This window comes from Melospiza melodia, chromosome 19 (assembly GCF_035770615.1).
Source record: "Melospiza melodia melodia isolate bMelMel2 chromosome 19, bMelMel2.pri, whole genome shotgun sequence".
Classification (NCBI taxonomy): domain Eukaryota; kingdom Metazoa; phylum Chordata; class Aves; order Passeriformes; family Passerellidae; genus Melospiza; species Melospiza melodia.
In genome coordinates, this window is record NC_086212.1 from 10,906,918 (window position 1) to 10,917,521 (window position 10,604).

The window sequence follows — 10,604 nt, forward strand, 5'->3', positions numbered from 1 at the left end:
AGGGTGATGCTCAAACCAATTCACTTGGATACAAACCAGCAGAATGCTTTCCAAAGGCAGCTCTGAATTCCCCAGGCTGAAATGCACTTAAGCAGCAGCTTTAGTGCAGCTTTAGCTCTGATGATCCACGATCAGACGGGTGGTGCAGAGTGCCTGTCTCTCCTCCAGACTGGGAGGCAGCAATTTCTCAGCCCCAGTGCTGTGAGCGCATCCGAAATGCATGAGGAGCTGTTTAAGCACCAGTTGCCAGAGCCTGCCAAACAAGAAATAGATTTGCCTTCTCCATTGAAGTGAATTTTTATTTTTGTCAGTCCTGCCACTCTTACAACATGTCCCCCTGTGAAATGTGTTGAGCTGAGATAACCGGGCATAACGCATCCGCAGGGATTCGCAGTGGCAAGAAAACAATCTTGATATTCACGATGAAAAATGTCAAGCAGTTTTGTAGTATCAAATGATGATGGTTTTTACATTCTGTCTGTGGAGAGTAAGCTGAGGAAAAAGCCAGGCTGAGCGAATTTATGTACTCGTGTGTATTTACTGCAACCACTGATCAGATCAAGAAAGCAGTGAGGAATCTCAAACAAACCTCATTGTTTTGCCTACACACCCCAGGACTCCTTTTCTTTCTGTGGGTTTTTTTCCCCCGTTGTAATTACAGTGATGCTATTACTCATATTAGCAGCTGAGAGCACAGCACACAGAAAACCTTTCCAGGGCCAGGTGTGATGGCAGTGACACAAATGCCACTGAGACCTGGCAAGATGCTGTCCCAGGCAGGAGGAGAAAGCACAGGGGATGTGGGGAGTGCCCTCTGCTCCCTGCAGCTACAGGATCCCCAAAGAGGTGATTCTTTGTTTATTTAGCCTTTGTGCACCACAACCTAACTGCAGCTTAGAGTTCAGAGCCCCTCTGAAGAGCCCATGTGTGGGGAAGGCAGTGGGAGGAAGGTTTACCCTCCACAGGGGATTAATTAGGAGAAAAGCAGCTGGTGGACATGGGATAAATAAGAACTTAGGGGTATAAATGAATAAGCATGAGATAAGAACATTTCTCTCTCAGCTCCTGGTTCCACCATGTGTTTTTGCTATCTGCCATCTTCTCCAGCAGGGATAGTGCTAAAAATCCTGAGTTAGTGAAATGAAGCCTATTCTCCCAACATGTGCTGCTGGCTGGGAGGTATGATGTGTGTTAACTCTGTTTTCCTTGAGTGATTTTCTAAAATGTCAAGTGAAACTTCTTAGTTCTGGGAAGATTTGTGCAGAAATTTCAGTTTAGGAGTGGGCCAGAGGTGGGGCTGAGCACCAAGACCCTGCAGGGGTTGAAGTCATCTGGATTGCTCAGGTCCTGAGCAAGAAGATGTAAGATCTTCTTGGGTTTTAATTTTAGCAGCTTTAGGTCTGAGTTAAGTGTTTGCACCAAAGTTTGCATGATCTTACCTGAATTCAAAACTGAATCTGTCGAGTTTTAGCAGCTCTTGGGTCTGGTACAGAGTTTTAAGCTAATCTACCATTGTCATCATGTTTTATCCAGTCAAAAATTAACTTTTTTTGTCTTTTCCAAGACACTTTCCAGTCTGGGTCCATTTAATGTCATTACCCAGGTATGTAATACCTTACTGGGCAGCGGGACTGCAGAAGGATGCAGCTCTGGACTCTGTGCATGGTCAGGAAGCTGCACAGGGTGAATTTCCCCACAGCTGCACAGTGTCACTCCTTGCCTGTGTGTGAGAGAAGGGAGAAAACCCCAGGCAGTGAGGTGGGGAGTGCTGTGGAGCAGAGAGAGGGAAGGGAAGCCCCAAACATCACATTTGTCAGCCCAAAGATTACCAGGAATGATCTGTCCCTGGTGCCTCCTTACCCACCTGCTTCCAGTGACAGCCTTCAGTGGCTGCAGGTAGGAAAGGATGGATTTCCACCATTTCCACAGCTGCTGAGGAGTTTTAATTACACCTGGCGCACCAAGACAAGCCTAAATCAAAGCACTTGGCACGGGGGAGGTTAAATGTTGCTCTTTTCAAGCTACATATTGTTTTTGGTTTTATCTCTATAAACAGAATATTATGGAAGCAAACGTGGCAACGCTCAGTTGGCGCTTCCTCCTTAATCCACCTCAGCATTTGCCTGCTCTCAGTTGGTTTCTGCAGTAATCACATTTCCTTTATCTTTAATTCATAACCTGATCTTTCATTTAAAGCATTTCTTTCTTCCTCCAGCCCTGTGTATGCATATTCCTGCCATACTCAACGTAACCTAATGCCAGAGGGAAAGTGAGGTGAATTTGTGCAGCGCGAAACTTCTGGCGGAGGCTGACATTTGAGGAGGGATCCAGGTGCCTGAGCACACGTCATGTGCTGCTTTGGAGCCCCCCGGGGCAGCTGAGGCATCCCCAGAAGGGCTGGGAGACGTGACAGGGACCCTTTGGGAGGCCCTGGTCCCCACGGTTGGCTTAATAGAGCAGGCAGAAAAATCACAATGTCACGGTAATTATTCCTGATGCTGAGACAATCCAGGGCCTGATGAACACCTCCTCTCTGGCTTATTTTATTCAGGGATTTTGAGGAAAATGTGGGTGAGAGATTTTACCCTTTGCAGCGTGCCTGGGGAGGGTTGTCCCCCATTTTGGGCCACAAGGGGACCCAGGGGCCCTGCAGCCCTGGAGGGTATAAAATGCTCAGATCTGCCTTTAATCTAGTGACAGGATTTGTATAAGAATTCTACAAAATCTGGTAACTAAAGCCCTCCAGAGGTAGAGGATTTGCTGTGATCCTGGGTGGAATAAGCTAAGATGTTATTTCTTTCAAAACCTAATCTGGCAGAGATGTGGGTAAAACCCCCCTAAATCCACAGAAGCCCTATTTTAGGCTGAAAACATGCAAAAATATGTGTTTTAAAAGAACTGGACTCCAGGTATAGGATGGATGCTTTTTCCTGAGCTGCAGAGACATAAAAGGAGTTTATTTTAATAAATGTGGGATCAGTCTGTGCACTGTGGCTATGGAGGGGATGTGGATGGGAGAGACAGGGCAGCTGTTTGGAGGAGAGGGGAGGTCAATAAATCACCTCCCAAAGCTGCTGCCCCTCTGTCCCATCTCTGCTGCACTAACAGGACTCCTCATTCACATTTCCCTGGCTCTGGCTTCCCTGAGCTGTGTCCCTTTGGAAATGGGAAGCCAGAAAAATACAAGAATAAGCCTTAATAACCTGCAGCTGCCCCCTGGCACAGGGCAGCGTTTGCCATGGGATCTTCCCTGAACATCTTGAGCCTTGGGGTGCTTTGTCCTGCTGAAAGGAGAAGTGTGGGCGATGCCAGGCGGGCGAGACAGAGGAAACGAGCAGCATGAAAGGAAAACAATCAACAAATGCCAGCCCAAATTAGCAGCAGCAGTCTGGGAAGTGGGTCCATTGAGCAGTTTATCTGTGAGTCAGATCACAACGGGCCCGGCTCATTCCCACTGCTTTCCCCCAGGAGCCCATGAACACAAAAATAATTCTGTAAATACAATTATTTGCTTCTTGGAAGTGCCTTTTTCTCCCCTGAAACAAACAGAAATAAAATTCCACAATGACTCCATAGGAAGAAAGCATGAAACTCAATTAGTTGCATTAATTTGCTTAGCCTTTTTTTTTTTTTTAATGTGCATTCCTGAAGAATAAACCCATTTTTCCCAGCTGGAGAGGGGCTGTCCTTGAGCAGAAGCCACAGCACACACAGCCTGTGCTGCTCCTTTGTCACTGTCCTGGTGTGACCCAGATTCACAGGGGATTTGTCACCACTCTGGGGAATGAGACCAGACCCGGCAATGCAGAGGCCAGTCCACATTTAGGGAGGGTTGGTAGCACTGGCCTCACCCTGGGCTTTTATCTGCCCTGGATGGGCTCAGATGGACCATGTGTAAATTACAGACTGATTTCTGTGCTGGGGAAAACTGGGGCAGGTAAATACAACTGAGAAAAAAACAGAAAAACAGTTTTCCCTCTAGGAAACAGGGCAAAGCTGTCTGATAAAACAGCCTCTTGGTAAGTTCCCTAAGAAAGTCTGGAGCTCTTATTATTTTTATAACTTTTATCCCTCTGGTAGGATAAGAAAAAGGGAAAATACGACCAGAATTTGCATGTAGTTGCTTGCAAAAGGAATAATTTGAGAGCCTAAATTTGATTCTGTTCCTACACCCAGATCAGCTGCTGGAGCCTGGGAAATCCCTCTGGTCAATGTGTCTGGCAAGAGACATAAATCATCTCACATTTATCCTTCCAGGAACTGAAAATTCCTGGTATAAGCAAAAATTAATATGCAGATATTTATGAAATGGAAGGGAAAAAAAAAAAAGGAGGAAAAAAAGAAAGAAAGGAGACCTGTAAAATGAAAATTTTGAGGTCTGATTCATTCTGATAAATAAAGTTGTACAGTTCCAGGTTTTCAGCTCGCTGAAGCCCCTGTTAATTTTTTTTCCTATGCAGAATGTAAAATCTTGTTGTCACGTTTTGGGATAGGAAAAAAATTGTTATTGTTATGAGCTTAAAAAAAATTAATAATATTTCTGCCTTTCACTGTTAATGAGGCACAAAAAGATAACAAACCTCCATTGTGAAAACCCTCTGCTGTTCAGTACTCGGGGGTTTTCCCCCATCTCCTCCCTTTCCCCCCATCACTAACAGCCCTGTAAAAATGCAAAACACTTCAGCAAGGCAGGGAGGAGATGTTGCCTTCGAGATAACACAACACATTCGCGACTCGGGGCAGGGAGGAATTCGCGGCTCCCGAGCTCCGCTAATGAGAGAAACCTTAATGTTAATCAATTAGGCACACCGAGTATTAATGATGTTCTTCAGCCTAATTAGATTAGCAGAACACGAGCGGGGCCGCTCGGGTTTTCCCCTGCAGCTCGCAGGGAGCAGCATCACCCATCTGGCTGCTGCGGGATGCTCCGGAGGGAGGCGATTCCCCTGTGCCCGCCCTGGGCACGGGCAGCAGAGCAGACAGGGATGGTTTCTAGTTGTCCCCACAGTTTTTAAACGTTTGAGGTTGGAGACAGAGGTTTATCAGCTCTCAGTGTGCCCTGAGCTGCCCCCAGTGCGCACAGAGCTGTCCCAGGGGAGCTCAGGGAGGAGCAGATGCTCTCCAGCTTCACAGCATCCTCCAGCATAGGAGCATTGGGGGGTAGGACGGTGGGGATGGATGGAGATGAGAGATCTCTGAAGTTAGGTCACGGAATTTGAGTTTATTGCAAAGGGCCTGGGTGCAGGGCCTGCTGGGATTTGGGGTTTATTGCAAAGGGCCTGAGTGCAGGGCCCTGCTGGGATTTGGGATTTATTGCAAAGGGCCTGGGTGCAGGGCCCTGCTGGGATTTGGGGTTTATTGCAAAGGGCCTGAGTGCAGGGCCCTGCTGGGATTTGGGGTTTATTGCACAGGGCCTGGGTGCAGGGCCCTGCTGGGATTTGGGGTTTATTGCACAGGGCCTGAGTGCAGGGCCCTGCTGGGATTTGGGGTTTATTGCAAAGGGCCTGAGTGCAGGGCCCTGCTGGGATTTGGGGTTTATTGCACAGGGCCTGGGTGCAGGGCACTGCTGGGATTTGGGGTTCATTGCACAGGGCCTGGGTGCAGGGCACTGCTGGGATTTGGGGTTTATTGCAAAGGGCCTGGGTGCAGGGCCCTGCTGGGATTTGGGGTTTATTGCAAAGGGCCTGGGTGCAGGGCCCTGATGGGAGATGCCGCCACAGCTCGGAGCAGGCCCAAGAGAAGAGAGGGGGAGAGAGGATGAGAGGGTAAGAGGGCAAAAGCATAAGAGAGTAGAAGGGGTCAGAGGTAAGAGACAAGAGCTAAGAGAGCGAAGTTCTCATTACAATACAATAAATCATCTTCTGTGTTGAATATTCTAATTCTCACGAACCAATCTGGTACAATATACAAATGCTATAGCATTTCCATACAGCCTATAAGAATCATTACATTACCACACTGTGCTACATTTTAAACCCTAAAAACTCCTCTTTGGGCCCCTTCTGCCAAGCTGGTAGGGTCTGCTCAGACCCTTGGGCCTGCTTACAAGCAGAGGGAATTTTCCATCAATTGTTCCACCTTCAGTCAGCCACACCATTGTTTTCCAGCTGTTCAGTAACTGAGGGATCTCAAAGCTTACTTTCATTTCAATCTCGCTTATAGTTTCTATATTCTCAAAATCTTTTGCCAGACAATCATATTTATAAGGCTTTCCTGTTTCATCCACCCCAACACTCCAGGAATCTAAAACCCATTCCCAGGAGACACCTGGGAGCAGCTGGGATCTCCAGGACAGCAAAATAACAGAGCTATGGAAAAATGAGAGGGGCCTTATCTCCCAGAGAAGAGCATCGTGAGATGTAGAGCAAGACAAGAAGCAGATAAGGCACCCAGAACACTCACAAATCCACTGACCTACAAAGTGTGAGATGCCTGAAAAGCACTGATAAATTGGGCCTTCATGAGTTTTCCTCCTGGTTATCTGATTTATGCAGATGCAGGTAACACACTGCTGAGGGCCCAGCTCCCAGCACAGAGAAAATGAAAGACACTGCAGTGCCTTAATGAGGGAATATTCTTAGAGCAGATCCAAGTGAAGTGCTAAAAGGATTGCAGAAATGATCTTCCCAGATTGCTGGTGGGGAAATTGGGAATTATCACATTTAAAAAGAGAAAATTGAAAAAAAAGAGATAAAAATAAGGTTTTAAGATATTAAAGAAAGATGAACCACACCTCAGAAGGCCCCTGAGTGGGTTTCTTTAGCAGCTTGGGCTGTCTCTCAAGAGAAGCACAGGGAGCAGCAAATTTTTGAGAAGTTAAATGGACAACCCTAAGTGTTTAAAAATCAAAAATCCATCCTTTTTTTTGGTGCATCAAGCTCAACCCTATGGATTTTATTTTCCTCACAAAGTAAAACAAAAGTAAGTTTCTACATCTCCCAAGACAAATCCTCTGCCAATCCCTCCATAGGAATGAAAGCATGCAGGCACAACAAGCACTTCATTTTTCTATTAAAAATGCTTTCATTGCTACTCTTTAGGTGGTAAACGTACAGTTGGAATTGGCACAGAGTGGCTGTCCCATCCCTGGAAGTGTCCAAGGCCAGGTTGGATGGGGCTGGGAGCAATCTGGGACAGTGGAAGGTGTCCCTGCCCATGGCAGAGGGGTGGAATCAATGATTTTTGAGGTCCCTTCCAACCCAAACCATTCCATGATTCTATGAACCACAGGTCAGATTTTACCTGCAATGCCACAGAGGCTTGGGTAGCTCAGGATTTTCTGTTCTTCCCCCTGCTGAGGTGCAAGGCTTCATCTGTGACTTCATCAACTTCCAGAGCATTGCTCCAGTTGGAACAGATTTTGTATTTTTAAAGCAGAAAGCCAGAATAGTAAGAGATCACATTTTTCACATTAGTTTGGAGCAGAGCACATTAGTATGTTGAACACTCATGTCTGGAGCTACAGTTTCTATAGTTACTCGTGCATCAGGGTTTCACTGAACTACTGCAATATTCATTCTACAGCAGCTCTGCTCCCCCCTTACTAGAAGGAGAGGTTTGTAAGAGAATTTGTGGTGAGTCCTCCCTTTGTGTGCACTTTTAGGTTTCTCAGAGAACTCTCTTAACTGACAGAGTGTTGCTTGGTAATGAAGCAGGCGAGATGTAACACCTCAGAAAATTCGAATTTAATGTGAGATTCATTCTTCTGTGCCTCTCTAGGAAACTGGATGGTGGCTCCCTGGCTGGAGAAGACATGCAGCACTTCATTAGAAGGAGCAGAATGGTCTCATTTTCCTCTTCTAAAATTGCTGCTTGCAGGTCAATATGAAAACTTGAGGGAAGACAAGAAAATCCTGGTATTTATTCTGTTCCAGAGAAAATTATTTGGCAAGAGAAAATGCCAGCCCATTCTGCTTCCTCAAATTCCCTGGAGCTGTGTGAAGGAAACCCAGCTCTGCTCCCATGGCAAAGCCACAGCCACTCCTCACACCTCCTGGCCACCCTCACATTTGCTGGGTTGAGGTTACGCTGGCTGGTAAAACACGCACATTTCCCTTAAACTACCACTCCTCTTTTTTTCTGTTTGATTTCAAAGCAACTTAGATAAATTATTAATTATGAGCCTGACCCAGAGACCACTGAGCTCAGTATAAGGTTTACCATGGAGTTCCTCCTGGTCCAGAGCACCTGGGATTATTCCTGTGCTCCAAATCAAACATCCTTTTAACTTCAGGAGAATCCAGGTAGGCTTGTCTCAGAGTGAGGTGAAAAGATCAGGCTAATAGCAACCCCAATTATAACATCTGAAGAAAGAAAATCGAACTCTAAAAACTTCCCTTTTTATATGAATGACAGCTCAGAGAAGGGAATGGGAAGGGAATGCTTGAAATAAGAATTTACCAGCTTTTTGTAGAAATAATACAGCCGCTCTGTTTGAACCCTCACCTGTTGCACAGCTTCCTGCTTACAAATTGTGTATTTCCCATGGAGTAATGTATGACTAGATACATTATTCATATATATAAATATATGTATATATAGATACATATAGATTTCACTTTTGGACCTTATTTGGATGTCACGAAAGGTATTGTGGTTTTGCTGCTGCAAAGCTGGAACACAGCACACGGACTGGATTTCTGTCCGATACAAAAAGCACCCGCTGCCAGCAACACAGGGATGTGCTGGCCATGGCACCGAGCTCCATTGCCATCTAGTGGCACCTTCCCAGCCCACCTGGCCCTGCACAAACCCTGAGGGGCTGACCCTCGGAAAAAGAGGGAGCTCATCCTTTTGCTGAAATCACATCATGCCAATCACCTTCTATTCGCTTAGTGTTTATTTTCCTTTCGTGTGCTGTATGTATGCAAAGTGAATTGTCGGTGTTTGCTCCTATTCCTGCCTCTGGCACGCAGGCAGAGAGCTGCAGGGATGGGGCAGGGCAGCCAAAGGATGCAGGAGCTGGGACAGGGAGGAATGAGCCACTCCTGCACATCCAGGCGTAGGAGAGACTGAGGGTAGGAGGCTCTGCACAACCATCTGTGTGTCACTCACAGCTTTTATTTACTGGCATTTTCAAACCTCCAGGAAGCTTCCAAACAAACTCCTCAGCAGAGAGAAACGGCTCATTGACTGCCTGGGATGCTGCCACGATAAATGCCATGCAGTTCCTGCTGCCTGCCCTGCCCCGGGCTCTCATTTGTGTCACTTCCCCGCGGCTCTGCTCAGCACCGACCCCCTTTGTTTGCAGTCCCCAAGGGCGTGAATGGCCCTGAGCCAACCACAGGTGACACTCAGCTGCTGATCCCCACTCACCAGAGCAGGGCAGACACGCCATGGCCTCAACAGGGCTGGTCTGTGGACAAAGAAGGGAAATGATTCTTCTTCCCTCTCGGGCTTTGTGTTGCTGAAATGGCTCCTGAGGCATTAAAAAGTCTTTTTTTCCCAGCCTCAGGGCCAAAGAAGAAGCCGCGATTCCTCAGCTCTGCTTTTCAAGGTTGCTTATTTTTTATCTATTACATTCTTTCTCTGACCTGCTGAGATCTGTCCAGCAGGTCAGTTCGTGGCACACTGACCGCTCTTGGGGTGGTGTTGGCTTTTTCTACTAAGAACTACATGTATTTTATTTACAATAATTTTCCAATACCTATCACCTATGTTAGACAGTCTGTCTCTACTCTAAACCAATCCAGAAGTGTCACCATCACAGCAGAAGATGGAGGACAAGAAGAAGAAGGACAGGGCACACCCAGATCCCTCCATCTTGCCTCTTGAAGTCCCATTCTAAATCCCCAGAATTCTACTGTTTCACCCTGTGACAAATTCACTATCATTCTACTCACACTCTTGTGGCTTGTAACTCCTCACACAAAGTGGGAAATTGTTTCCATGGGGTAAAATCCAAGGCACAGGTGGTTTTGACTCCGTGCAAAGGTCTCTGAGCCCCTCACCAGGGTCTCAAGTCATACAGGGCAGCCAGAGGAATGTCCTGGGTTCCAACACTTCCCCAGCAGCCACAAACCTCTTTTTGCCTCCAAAAGCAGCAATCCTCTGTGTCAGGAGGAGAGGGTAATCCAGCAGGAGACACCAACTCACAGGGCCTTGAGGCCACCTGTAGCCCCATGTTTCTTTTCACAGAGAAAAGCAAGGCACAATTCTTCCCAAGAATATTTCTGAGTTTCACATTCTCTGAACCTCAGAGAAAGGAAAAACGATTCTTATCATTTGCTGTGCCCGTGTTTGTGCCAAAGTAGAATGCAATATGGAGATTGTTTACCCAAAGTGACGGTGTTTTGTTTCCTTGGCCTGTCGGGGCCAGGTGTATATGTAAGTTGGGACTGTCAGGGGACAGTCATGAGATTCTGTGCAGCGTGTGCAGTTGAGTGCTTGGCAGATTCAGTTTAGATGTAATGTAATATAGTATAGAAGAATATAGTATAATAAGGTAATTAATCAGCCTTCTGATAAGATGGAGTCAGATACATCATTCTCTCTCCCATTGTCAGGGGTTCCCTGTGAATTCCACAGTCACCTGGTGCCTGAAGCTCCTGTAGCCATGAGGGGCCTTATTAATGCTACAAATTAAGCACAAACCTGAGTTCCAA